This window comes from Podarcis cretensis, assembly GCF_951804945.1.
Source record: "Podarcis cretensis genome assembly, chromosome: 13".
Lineage (NCBI taxonomy): Eukaryota > Metazoa > Chordata > Lepidosauria > Squamata > Lacertidae > Podarcis > Podarcis cretensis.
The window spans coordinates 56,491,751-56,505,393 of NC_137182.1; positions in this window are offsets into that span (position 1 = coordinate 56,491,751).

Genomic DNA, 13,643 nt, shown 5'->3' on the forward strand with positions numbered 1-13,643 from the left:
CCTTCATTGGGGACAAATTCCTCTTCCTTTGCCGAGATTCCTCGCTGGAGGGCGGAATTGGAGAGAGTTGTGCAAAGAGAGAGAAGATCTGCCTCCACATCCTCAGAGCCAGCCAAGAGGTGCTGCTGATGAAACACTCTTGTCTGCCATTTTCCCGGAGTGGGGAGCAGAAAAAACGCCCCCAAGCCCCACTCTAGGGACTTACGCTGCCTCAACGGTCAGATTAAGATCAGAGGCAGCCAACACAAGTAAACACAAAGTAAACACAAAGAGGATGCTAAGCCTGAGGTCAAAGACCAGGCAATAAATCACACCGGTCAAAGATGGAGTTAACACTTTATCAGCAGAGCCACGATCTGCACCGAGTTTGTCGGGAGTCAGGCCTCATGAGCACAGCCCCTCAACCCCAGTAGGTCTTGCCCCATGGACCAGTTGCCAAAACTGAAAATCCTTGCCTCCCCACAGCCACCCAAGTCCCCTCCTCTCCAGGGCTTTCTTTTTGCAAGCAGTCGGAGACTGTGCCTGCACACAGCCCACCCTCTCCTATGCCTCTCCTGGTTGTGGGAGATCCCGAAAAGAGAGGAGATTGTTGCAGCAGCAGCAGCAGGAGGAGGAGACACCTGTGACCTTTCACCATCTGACTCATCTCTGCCTCTTGGCCTCCCTCCTGCCTCTGATTCTGCACTTCTAGAAGACTCCCAGCTCCTGAATGGGGTAACTGTGCCTCTCAATGACCAGGTGTGCAGCCTGGGAGTCATTTTGGACTCACCCCTGTTCATGGAGGCGCAGGTCAACTCTGTGTCAAGGGCAGCTGTTTATCAGCTCCATATGATATGCAGGATGAGACACAACCTGCCCTCGGACTGTCTGGCCAGTGGTGCATGCTTTGATTATCTCCCGCTTGGACTACTGCCATGCGCTATATGTGGGGCTACCATTGAAGGTGACTCGGAAACTACAACTAATCCAGAATGCGGCAGCAAGAGTGGTGAACTGGGAATAGCTGCCAAGACCATAAAACACTGGTTCTGAAAGACCTACATTGGCTCCCAGTATGTTTCTGAGCACAATTCAAAGTGTTGGTGCTGACCTATAAAGCCCTAAATGGCCTCAAAGGCCCAGTATCCCTGAAGGTGTATCTCCACTCCAATCGTTCAGCTTCTGGTGGTTCCCTCCCTTCGAGAAGTGAGGTTACAGGGAACCAGGCAGAGGGCCTTCTCGGTGGTGGCGCCCGCCCTGTGGAACACCCTCCCATCAAATGTCAAGGAGATAAAGCACTACCTGACTTTTAGAAGACATCTGAAGGCAGCCCTGTTTAGGGAAGTCTTTTATGTTTGATCATTTACCGTGTTTTTTATATTCTGCTGGGAGCCGCCCAGAGTAGCTGGGGAGGCTAGATGGGTGGTGTGCAAGTAATAAATTATTATAAATTATTCTAAATATTCTCTGCCATAGACTCCCCCTGCTCACTAAGCCCACTCACCCCTTCTGCTTCCAACACCACCTCTTCTCTGTCTTTTCCCTCTGGCCACTCATCGCCATCCCACTCCCTGGGGGGCTCTGGGCCTTCTTCCCATGGGGGGGGGGGCGTCTCCCAGGTGCTGCAACAGGGTTCCTACTTCCAGAGGCAAGAGCAGAGGGACCCCGTGTTGTAAGAAAATTCTGGCTGGCTTTTACAGCCCGCATCCCCACCCAAGGGAATTTGCGTCCATCAAGGTCAGCTGTTGGTCGGAGATATATCGTATTTTTTGTCCCATAGGACACACCTAGTTTTTTTTGGGGGGGAAGTAAAGGGAATTTTTCCCCCCTTTATTCCCCCCCCAAAAAAAACCAGGTCGGGGAATCCAAACCAGGTCGGGGAACAGCGGGATGGCGGCGCTGCGCCTCCCCGCTGTCCCCCGAGCTTGTGGGGCTGCCGGGTGCCTTCCCGAAGCGCCGGGCGCTCTTCTTTCAGCGTGCCCCACGCTCTGGGAAGCAGGCTGCTATCCGCAGCCTAGAGAGCCCTGCGGGAACTCCCCCGGGGCTCCCTCGGCTGCGGATATCTGCCCGGTGGTGAGGCGTTCTGCTTCAGGGCACCCCGCGCTCCGGGCAGCAGGCTGCTATCCGCAGCCTAGGGAGCCGTGTGGGAACTCCCGCGGGCTCCCCAGGCTTGCTGATAGCTTGCTGAAGCCTGGAGAGAAAGAGGGGTCGGTGCGCACCGACCCCTCTCGCTCTCCAAGCTTCAGCGAAAGCCTGCATTCGCCCCATAGGACGCACACAGATTTCCCCTTCATTTTTGGAGGGGGAAAAGTGCGTCCTATAGGGTGAAAAATACGGTACATACATGGAAGTCCCCACAAAGGAAGAATGGATACAAAAACTTATGGAATATGGAAGAATAAGAAATCAAGATAAGAAACTTTTTACAGAAGAATGGAAATGGTTTAGTGAATATTTACAGATAACTTGCAAACAGATAAAAACATTAGCAGGATTGTAGTAATGACCTGCAGTTTGAGAAGAGTATATATTTAAAATAGGTGAGCAAATTATATGAATTTGCATATGCAGAAGATATCATAGTTTTAAGGAACCGCAGAAAGAGGGGGAAGGAAGTTGATTCCCCCCCCCCATGGTAAATCTTTATTGGTTTAAAATACAAATACAGATAATTTACAATGAAGTCAAGTTTTGAAATGTTAAAATGATTGTGAAATTAAGGAAATGTATAAACCTGAAAAGGACACAAACTATTGATTTTTATTGGCCTGGTAGCAGTGTCTCCCCACCAAATTGCGAAGTGAGGAGGGACGCCCACAAAGGTGTGTAACACCTTTTAAAACCTCAGAAAGCATCCCCCCATATTTGGCAGAAAGGCCACCCCAAAGCATAACAAAATGTCAAGGAAGGAAGAATTGGCCAGCAAAATTTGACGGCCTGACTTCCCACCTGTCCATTAGGATCCTTGATAATGGTCCTTTCTAATACATCCTTTAGGGATGGCAAAAGTACTGTGGCCCCAGAGATGATTGCCACCCCATTCCTTCCTGCTTTGCAAGTCTGCTCTATTTTTGGCAAGCACCTGTCAGACAGGTTTTGTAGCCAGGTGATCCATCCAGGAGTTCCTGCCTCCGTGGAGAGACAGGGTCTTCTAGGTTGACCAGGGTTTAAACATGGCCGTCATGCTGTTTGCAGGTTCCGTTCCCCCTGCACTATTTCTGCTTGTGTTTCATTGATAAAGTGTGTAAAGCTAGAGATACAGGGCTTAATCAATCATATGCCCTTTTAAAATTTGGAGAGTTTTTTTGGGGGGGAGTGTATTGGGTTGTTTTTTATTTTTATTATGTATTTTGTGGTTTTTATATTCTGTGAACTACCCTGAGAACTCCAGGTACAGGGCGGTATATAAATTCAGCAAACAACTTCATTTGGACACAAGCTGGAAATGGAGTAATAATTGACCCCTCGCTGGCTGACGGATAAGGTCCCAGCAAGCTCCATTTTGTAAGGCTGCAGTAGCAGCAGGAGCTCCTGTAGGGGCCGCTCTTGCAAAGGAAAAATAGGGTCCTTTAAGACTTTAAAGGGGGTGTCATGTTTTGGTGCTTGTGGACATGTGATAATTTCAGTTCCTGAAACCAGGTCACAGGCTCACTCTATTTGTACACAAATACACCCTTAAGACAGGTAAGGAAAAGACAATGTAGAGCAAGGATCCTCAAACTTTTTAAACAGGGGGCCAGTTCACTGTCCCTCAGACACTCTTGGGGGCCAGACTATAGTTTTTAAAAATGAACGAATTCCTATGCACACTGCACATATCTTATTTGTAGTGCACTAAAAACAGGAAAAATACAAAGTTTAAAATGAAGAACAATTTTAATCAGCATAAACTTATATTTCAATGGAAATTATGGGCCTGCTTTTGGCTAATGAGATAGTCAGTGTCCGGTTCCATTTTTGTCACTGCTAGTCGTGGGAAGTGATGCAAGTGTTGGATCTGCTTGGGGATTTCACGTGTTTCATTCGGGGAAAAGTCTGTTCACAGACATAGGTGCTGCCAAAGATGGTTGCAAATTTGAGGGCATGATTCCTGAGATTCAGATGTCTCAGAGGGGAGAGATGCACAGAAATTACTGAGCCTGCTTGATTTGGATGCATCTTTCAGAGAGTCACAATTCTGTAGTTCGATCAATTCCATTTCGTAAATTGGATCAGCAGTTTCAAAGTCAATGAAAATGGGTTCTGGGAAAGCTGTATGCCCTGATCATGGATGTGAAGCTCTTTAAATCAAGTTTGAAACTCCTTTTGCAACATTTCCAGTAAATCCACACGTTTCGTGGGGAGATGGCCGAAGTTTTCCTCCTCCACTTGTTTAAAGAGGTCTAATTTTGCTTGAAACGCTTTCACAAGTGAAAACATATCACAGATGAGCTTCCCCTTTCCTTGAAGCTGAACACTGGAAACTGTTCAGTAGCTCTGTTATGTCTGTCAGAAAGGCAAGGTGCCATTTCCATTCTGCCGACATGGGGATTCAGGGCACAGTTCGAAAATGGTTACGCTCCTTTCTCTCAGGTCGGGGACAGAAGGTGCCGCTAGGGAGGGAGTTGTTGCCACAGCACTCCTTGTTGTGCGGAGTTCCGCAGGGCACAATCCTTTCCCCGATGCTTTTCAATATCTTTATGCACCCCCTTGCCCAGATTGTCCGGAGCTTTGGGCTGGGTTGTCATCAATATGCTGATGACACCCAACTCTATCTGTTGATGGACGGCTGCCCTGACTCAGCCCCAGACATACTGACCAGATGCTTGGAAGCTGCGGCTGGATGGTTGCATGGGAATCGGTTGAAGTTAAATCCTTCAGAGACAGAGGTCCTCTGGCTGAGTTAGGATGACTTGGGGTTGGGGGGCCAATTCCCATCTCTTGTGGGGGCTCAATTAGTGCCAGCGCCTTCTGTCAAGAGCTTGGGTGTAACCTTCAGTGCCTCCCTTTCCATGGAGGTGCAGGTTGCAGCCATAGGAAAGGTGGGATTTTCCCATCTCTGCCGTATTAAACAGTTGGTCCCTTCCCTTTCTCACCCTGATCTGACCACAGTGATCCATGCGATGGTTACCTTCAGACTTGATTATTGTAACTCGCTCTATGTGGGGCTGCCCTTGAAGTTGACCCAGAAACTCCAGCGGGTGCAGAATGCTGCAGCAAGGCTCCTTACAGGGTCCTTGCTGCAGGATCACATTCATTCAGTGATCTACTAACTGCACTGGCTCCCAGTGGAGTACAGGGTCAGGTTTAAGGTGCTGGCTTTGACCTTTAAAGCCCTATGCAGCCTAGGACCCACGTACCTACAGGACTGCCTCTCCTGGTATGCCCCACGGAGGACCTTGAGGTCCACAAATGTCCAAACATTTGGTATGGACTCAGTCTGACCCTTGTTTCCCTCCCCTTATGGTTTTGATCTATGGGCTACTTTTAAAATGAGGCTGCATTTTAAATTGCTTTTTAACCTGTATTTTAAATTGGCTCCCCCCCAATTGTTTTTACTGTAATTTTACTGGTGTTAGCTGACCTGAGCCCGGCTCTTGCCAGGGAGGGCAGGGTATAAATAAAATTTATTATTATTATTATTATTATTGAGCACTAGTACATCTTTGTTTTTCATAAGCATAAAATCTGAAACATGCGGAAGTCATAAAAACGTTTCAAAATTCCAAATGACTTCTGTGTGGTACAGAATACAGTGGAGCCTCGCAAGACGAAAAGAATCCGTTCCGTGAGTCTCTTCGTGTTGCGGTTTTTTCGTCTTGCGAAGCAACCCTATTAGCGGCTTAGCGGATTAGCGCTATTAGCGGCTATTAGCGGCAAAGCGGCAAAGTGGCTATTAGCGGCTTAGAAAAAGGGGGGGGGGAGCGAAAAAAATCGCAAGACTCGCAAGACGTTTTCGTCTTGCGAAGCAAGCCCATAGAGAAATTCGTCTTGCGAAGCGCCTCGAAAAACGGAAAACCCTTTCATCTAATGAGTTTTTCGTCTTGCGAGGCATTTGTCTTGCGGGGCACCACTGTATCTTCATGATCAACATTTAACTCAGACAGAAATTCCTGAAACTAACTGTGGTTTAGTGCATAAGCTCTAATGAAGTTAACACAAGATACGGCAGTTTTCATGACAGAGTCAAACTTCAGTGATTTTTTACAACACAGTGCTTGTTGGTGGATGAGGCAGTGGTATGGCTGCTGGATGTGAATGGTTGTGTTTGTCCATCTCTTGGTTAGTGCGTGCAACCACTCCTCTCTTGGGCCCCACGATGCTAGGAGCACCATCAGTTGGCACACTGGCTAGTTTAGCCCAGCCCAGATCCAAATCATGCAGTTTGGCAACCTTTTTCAAAGATATCCTCTCCTGTTGTTGTTCCCTTGATGCTTCACAATGCAGCAAGATCCTCTGTGACTTCAAAATTTTCATTTGTCCCACAATTAGTTGTGCAAAATTTTCATTTGTCCCACAATTAGTTGTGCAGAATCATGAACACCAGTGCTTTCGTCAAGTACCAATGAAAAATAAAGTTGTGTTTTTTTTTAGTTTTGCCAATGTTGATGCAAATTTCCCCCCATATCTTCAATCCTACGTGTAACTGTACATCCTGAAAGAATCAATGTACTAAATAAATCAGCCTTCTCTGGACACATCTCTTTGGAAGCAAAAAGAATGCATTCTTTAACAAATTCTCCCTCTACGAAGGGTCTTGAAAACTTGCTCGCAATGATGATTTATTTAGCTGCTCTTGCTTCACAAAAGTATTTTGCTGAGTTGTCAATCCATATTTCAGTTTCAATATTTCAGAATCAATTCTTTTTTTTGACATAATGATTTCCTAGGGATTGAAAATTGCTATTAGTAAAATACCAATAAATAGAGCTACAAAAACAATGTAACAGCAATAATGACTAAAATAAAAAACATCAGCACTGAGCAGTAATGCAAATGGTCAGTGCTCATGCTGTATTTTCATTATATTAAACCTGATGGATTTATTTCCAAATATATCTTGCAGTGCTAGTGATAATGCACATTAAATACGTGGGAGCCCATTTCAAAACCTAGTCATGGCTGACCCCCAACCAAGGAGGCTGGAGGAGGGATGCCTCAGCAGCTGCCCGCCTCAGTCCTGAGGGGTGGGGGAATGAGGCTCCCTGGGCCCAAAATGGGCACTTCTCTGTCCCACCTCAGATTGTAATGGCTGAAAAGGGAAAGCGGGGGGCGGCCAACCTTCTCCCCCCCCCCAACTGCCTCACCTGAGTCGCTCGCCTTGTGCAGTGCAGCTGAAGGAATTCTCAGCCATGGACTATAGAGAATGCAAAAGCGCTGGCCCGCCTTCTGCACGTGCACAGGATCACACCATCCCTCTCTTGCGTGTGCACTGCCCCCCCCTCCCCGCCACCAACCAACCGCTTGCGGTATCAATAGACACCAGATGCAGAGGTCGCGCACGGGACGCCATACAGTGGTACCTCGGGTTAAGTATTTAATTCGTTCCGCAGGTCCGTTCTTAACCTGAAGCACCACTTTAGCTAATGGGGCCTCTAGCTGCCGCCGTGCTGCCAGAGCACGATTTCTGTTCTCATCCTGAAGCAAAGTTCTTAACCCGAGGTACTATTTCTGGGTTAGCGGAGTCTGTAACCTGAAGCGTATGTAAGCTGAGGTCCCACTGTACTTCCTTTCGCCACAGACCCGTTAGACAGCGGCGGGTTCTGCAGTTGCTGGGCAGGCCGGGTTCCGGACCCTGGGGGGCCAGATCTGGCCCGCAGTCATAGTTTGGGGACCCCTGCAGTACACTGTCACCAACCCATGTGGTTGCAAGGAAGAGTGAATCTGCTTGAGAAGTGCATACACACCAGTTCTTTCCCACACGTTCCTTGAATCAGAGAAAGCGTTGTCTGTACTGGTATGCAGTGTGTCCGAGTAAACATGGAATATGCCAGGGATAACAACCCAGTAATTTTGAAGTTTGAAAAGAGGCGGATTTAACTAGGCACTGGCATGAGATTAGTCTTTGGAGCAAACTACACATTATGCCACTGCATTGTGGGGGCCCCTCCCTTATCCACTGCTCAGGTGTCTGTGCCAATTTACTTTTTTAAAAAAACATTCAGGCAATTGTTAATTGTATCATGTCGTTTGGTCCTTTGCTCTTTGTTACCCACACTGTGAAAATAGGGCCTTCAGTCAAGCTGAAGCATTAAGTCTTCATACAGACAGGAGCTTTTAAAATGAAAAAATTGTTCAGTAGCACCTTATAGAGCAACTAAGTTTGTTCTGGTATAAGTTTTCGTGTGCATGCACACTTCTTCAGATACCATGCATGCACACGAAAGCTTATACCAGAACAAACTTAGTTGCTCTATAAGGTGCTACTGAACAATTTTTTATTTTATTTCGACTGCATCAGACCAAAATGGCTACCTACCTGAATCTACAATCATGGAAGGAGCTTTCAAGTTTTCAAAAAACTTAAAATTAACACTAAGAAGCTACAGAAAAGACTTCCAAGGAGTCACAGGCAGACAAACCTAGAGATGTCCCACATACAGCAAACCCACTAGGAACCCCGTTCCTAGCATAGGAAAAAGCTGCAAGGGGGGCGGGTTGATTTATGCCTTCTCTGACACCACGTTCATTAGCAACCAAAATGAACGGCCAACACTGAAGGCAAGATGACACAAAGGAACCAAAACCAAGCAAGCAGGCAAAGACCTGCTCCTGCATGCCTATATACACAGCTTACAGGTCAAATCTGTGTCCAGGGCAGCTGTTTACCAGCTCCATCTGGTACGTAGGCTGAGATCCTATCTGCCTGCGGACTGCCTTGCCAGAGTGGTGCATGCTCTGGTTATCTCCCGCTTGGACTACTGCAATGCACTCTACGTGGGGCTACCTTTGAAGGTGACTCGGAAACTACAACTAATCCAGAATGCGGCAGCTAGACTGGGAGCGGCCGCCGAGACCATATAACACCAGTCTTGAAAGACCTACATTGGCTCCCAGTACGTTTCCGAGCACAATTCAAAGTGTTGGTGCTGACCTTGAAAGCCCTAAACGGCCTCAAAGGCCCAGTATACCTGAAGGAGCGTCTCCACCCCCATCGTTCTGCCCGGACGCTGAGGTCCAGCTCCGAGGGCCTTCTGGCAGTTCCCTCATTGCGAGAAGCAAAGCTACAGGGAACCAGGCAGAGGGCCTTCTCGGTAGTGGCGCCCGCCCTGTGGAACGCCCTTCCAGCAGATGTCAAAGCGATAAATAACTACCTGACATTCAGAAGACATCTTAAGGCAGCCCTGTTCAGGGAAGTTTTTAATCTGTGATATTTTAGTGTATTTTTGGTTTCTATGGAAGCCGCCCAGAGTGGCTGGGGAGGCCCAGCCAGATGGGTGGGGTATAAATAATAAATTATTATTATTATTATTATTATTATTATTATTATTATTATTACCTACATAACGGAGCTGGATACATTATGCGCAGGGGAAGGAGGGAAAGTGCACAGGAACTAGCATTTCCTGCAGCTCAGCACGCTGAATTTTAATAAGCCTGGCTGTTTGTAAGAATATTGAAGTGGGGGGGGGATTAAGGATAGAAAGAAAAACCACTGTTAAGCCTTCGCCAGCCCCCCTCTATTCATGTCACTGCTCTTCCACTTTTTTTTCCTCTGCAGCAGGCACCCCCAAATTCAGTCTTCCAGATGTTTTGGGGCTACAGTTCCCATCATCCCTGACCACTGGTCCTGCTAGCTAGGGATCATGGGAGTTGTAGAACCAAAACATCTGGAGAGCCAAGTTTGGGGGTGCCTGCTCTATGGCTTCTTTCTCACAAAACTCATCCTGTATACCTGAAGGAGCATCTCCACCCCCATCGTTCAGCCCAAACACTGAGGTCCAGCGCTGAGGGCCTCCTTGGTAGTGGCACCCCCCATCAGATGCCAAGGAAATAAACAACTACAGTGGTGCCTCGCAAGACGAAATTAATTTGTTCTTTGAGTTTTTTCGTCTTGCGAATTTTTTGTCTTGCGAAGCACGGATTCCCATAGGGTTGCATTGAAAATCAATTAATGCGTTCCTATGGTCAAAAAAAGTCCAAACAAAGCCAAATTTGGTACAAAAAGAGTTTATTAAGTGCTCTTTAAAGCCACACATACTGTAAAGAGCATTTCAAAAATTGAAGGAATAATTTAAGTTTCTAAACATGACAGAAAAGCATTTAAAAATCACCAAAGTGTACAGTACTGTACATACATTTTCTAAGACTCTGGGGGACAACTCGAAGAAGGTTCCTCTTCCACTCTTTGCTTCTTGCTGAAGAACCTGTCCATGGTCTGCTGCTTCATCCGCCTTTTCAGCACCTCCCTGAAAGGCGACATGACCCTCGTATCAAAAGTGTTCGCAAGGTCATTATTTCCTTGACATCTGATGGGATGGCGTTCCACAGGGCGGGCACCACCACCAAGAAGGCCCTGTGCCTGGTTCCCTCTAACCTCACTTCTCACAGGGAGGGAACCGCCAGAAGGCCCTCGGAGCTGGACCTCAGTGTCTGGACTGAATGATGGGGGTGGAGACGCTTCTTCAGGAATACTGGGCCTTTGAGGCCGTTTAGGGCTTTCAAGGTCAGCACCAACACTCTGAATTGTGCTCGGAAACATACTGGGAGCCAGTGTAGGTCTTTCAGGACCGGTGTTATGTGGTCTCCCAATCCCCAGTCTAGCTGCCACATTCTGGATTAATTGCAGTTTCCGGGTCACCTTCAAAGGGAGCCCCACATAGAGTGCATTGCAGTAGTCCAAGTGGGAGATAACCAGAGCATGCACCACTCTGGCCAGACAGTCCGCGGGCAGGGAGGGTCTGATCCTGCGTCCCAGATGGAGCTGGTCCTTGAGAATAAGCCCGATTACACATAAACAGGGTCAGTTTGGCTTTAGGTCTTTAACTTCGCTCCTTTCAGGGTGTGTGGCAAAGGCTTCTGTGCGTGCTGAGAGGTACTCTGCTTTTAAAAACTTTTCAATACATGCAGAGACCATTTTGCTCAGGGCCCTTCTCTTTCTCCAGCGAAATGCAGAGCTTGCCAGCAAAACTCCATAAAGGGAGCCCACTGACTGAATTCCTATATTAGATGCTCTAAGCTACTTTTTGGTATGAGTAATTCACAACAGACCACTTCATTTATTAATGAAATGTTTGTTTTATGTTTAGGAAATACAACCGGACAGCTGTCGCTATTCAGTGTACATTGGTACCTCGGGTTAAGTACTTAATTCGTTCCAGAGGTCCATTCTTAACCTGAAACTGTTCTTAACCTGAAGCACCACTTTAGCTAATGAGGCCTCCTGCTGCTGCCGCACCTCCGGAGCACAATTTCTGTTCTTATCCTGAAGCAAAGTTCTTAGCCTGAAGCACTATTTCTGGGTTAGCGGGGTGTGTAACCTGAAGCGTCTGTAACCTGAAGTGCATGTAACCCGAGGTACCACTGTATCGTTCTTCTTACTAAGGTGCATGAAGAAAATAGAGAAAGCATGTTGGCATCAGGGGATGTGAAAAATAAGCCTGTTTGGCTGACTTTGGTTAAACAGAGCACACATACAAGATATTCCCTTTGGGCGTTCCCCATTTCCTTCTTCCTTGCGAGGAATATTTGAGGACAATTAGGGAGAGTCGAAATGGCTTCAGGATTGCTCTCCTGTACTATTTCAGACTTTATATACTGGTTTATATACTGGTTTATATACTTATGTAGGTGTTTGCCTTGTACGTTTATGAGCATTTAATTTATATTTGAGACCTTAGAATTCTTACAACAATACCCTCGCCTTGAAACCCTAAAAAAGGGGCAGGAGGCTGTCGCCCCCCCCCCCCGCTCAGCCTCTCCATGGCAGCCGTTTTGTGACCGGCACCCATGGCACACCCCCACCCCCCGGGGGACCTGCCTGGACCCCACCTCTCCAGCTGGGAGCATATGGGGCAATGGCCCTGAGAGGGGAGTGATACAGAAAGGGGGTGTGCCTGTTATTCTAAAGCAGCAATGCTGCAGCAAGCAAAGGCCCCAGCAGCTCAGTCAGCTGCTTGTGGCTGCAAAGCCAGACAGGATGTATGTGACTGTTGCCATGGAAACAAAGGGGCAGTCCATTCTCCTTATTGAGCACAGGATGTGAGCTCAGTGTGTGTCATATGACCTGTACAGGATGTACATGGGTGGAGTTTGGAGTTTCTCTCTGTTTTGTTGAAGAGAGCGGACATCTTTTACTGTATGACTGCTAAAGACAGGAATAAAAGCATGTAAGATACATTTCTGTCTGAGTCTGATTCCCCTCCCTGGGGATATGCAGGGAACAGGGAGGAGGAGAAGCAGTTGGTGTGTTTTCCTCACAGCCTGAGGAAAATCGCCGGAACGGACCTCGAGTGTTTTTCCTGCCGGGAGTCGCCGGAGGGAGGTCAAAAGAATTCAGCCGGTGCCTGGAGAGATAGGCACATACCTCTGACCGAGCCTGAATTCCAACAGTGGTAGCAGAGCTGCTGGTTTCTACGATCCATGGGAGTCTGCAGAAATAGGAGCAGAGCTGCTATTTTCATCCCTCTCCATGGAAGCCTGAGATGGAGGCTGATTCTCTGCAGCTAGAAGCTGACCAGAAGAAGCTGAAAGCCAAGCTACGGAGCCCAGGTATGAGATTTTCGGGCTTAAGAGTGTGAATGCAGATGGATTAATTCTCTGCTTCATGGGAGCAACGTTTGGGAAAAACAGCTCCGAGAGAGAAGAGTCTGCATTCCAGACATTCTTGTGGTTTTTCCTGTCCAAGGAAAGGAATGCGGTTGCTTAGCAACGCAGGCCAGTTTCAAGATAAGGGCTGGAAGTCAGGCTGTGCCCAGAGAGGCTAAAACAGCTCGTGTTTTGACTAGGCCCTTACAAAGGAACTGTTGGAAGGGACTTTCCAAGCGGCCAGTGTTATTGCTGCCAGGTGCACAGAGTGTAAACAAGCCAGCTATTGGATTTTAGAGGCTTGTGTTTGAGAGTCAATGCAAGGACTCAAAATGGATGCCAAGAAAGGGGGGGGGGCTGCCTTCTCCGCCCCTTTTGACCAATGACAATTATGCATCTTGGTCTATTAAGATGAAGGCCTTGCTGCAGAATCAGAGACTGTTTGAGGTGATTGAGAACCCCATCCCTGCAGCACCAACGCGTGCTTGGGGGTCACAGGATGTGAAGGCCAGAACCGCTATAATTCTGTGCGTGTCAGACTCTCAGCTTATTCATATACAAGATTTACAGCACGCGAAAGATGTTTGGGACACGCTGAGAAGGACACATCAGAGAGATGCAGGTTCTTCAGCGTTGCTGTATTTTGAAAAGCTGACTAACCTGAGGCTTCCGCCTGATGGAGATGTTCAAGCGCACCTGACGGAAATGAAATTTCTGCGTCAGCAGATGGTGGAACGCAATTTCCGTCTGCAGGAGGAAGTGTTTTGCTTCATGGTGATCAACAGCCTGAATCGGACTTACAAAACGGTTGCCAGTCAGCTGGGGTCTCTCCCAGCAGCTGATCTAACGTCGGACAGGGTCTTTGCCGTGGTTCTTTGTGAACATGACAGGCTTGCCGCCCTGGAAGTGAAGGACAGGGGGAGACAAGAACGGAGTTC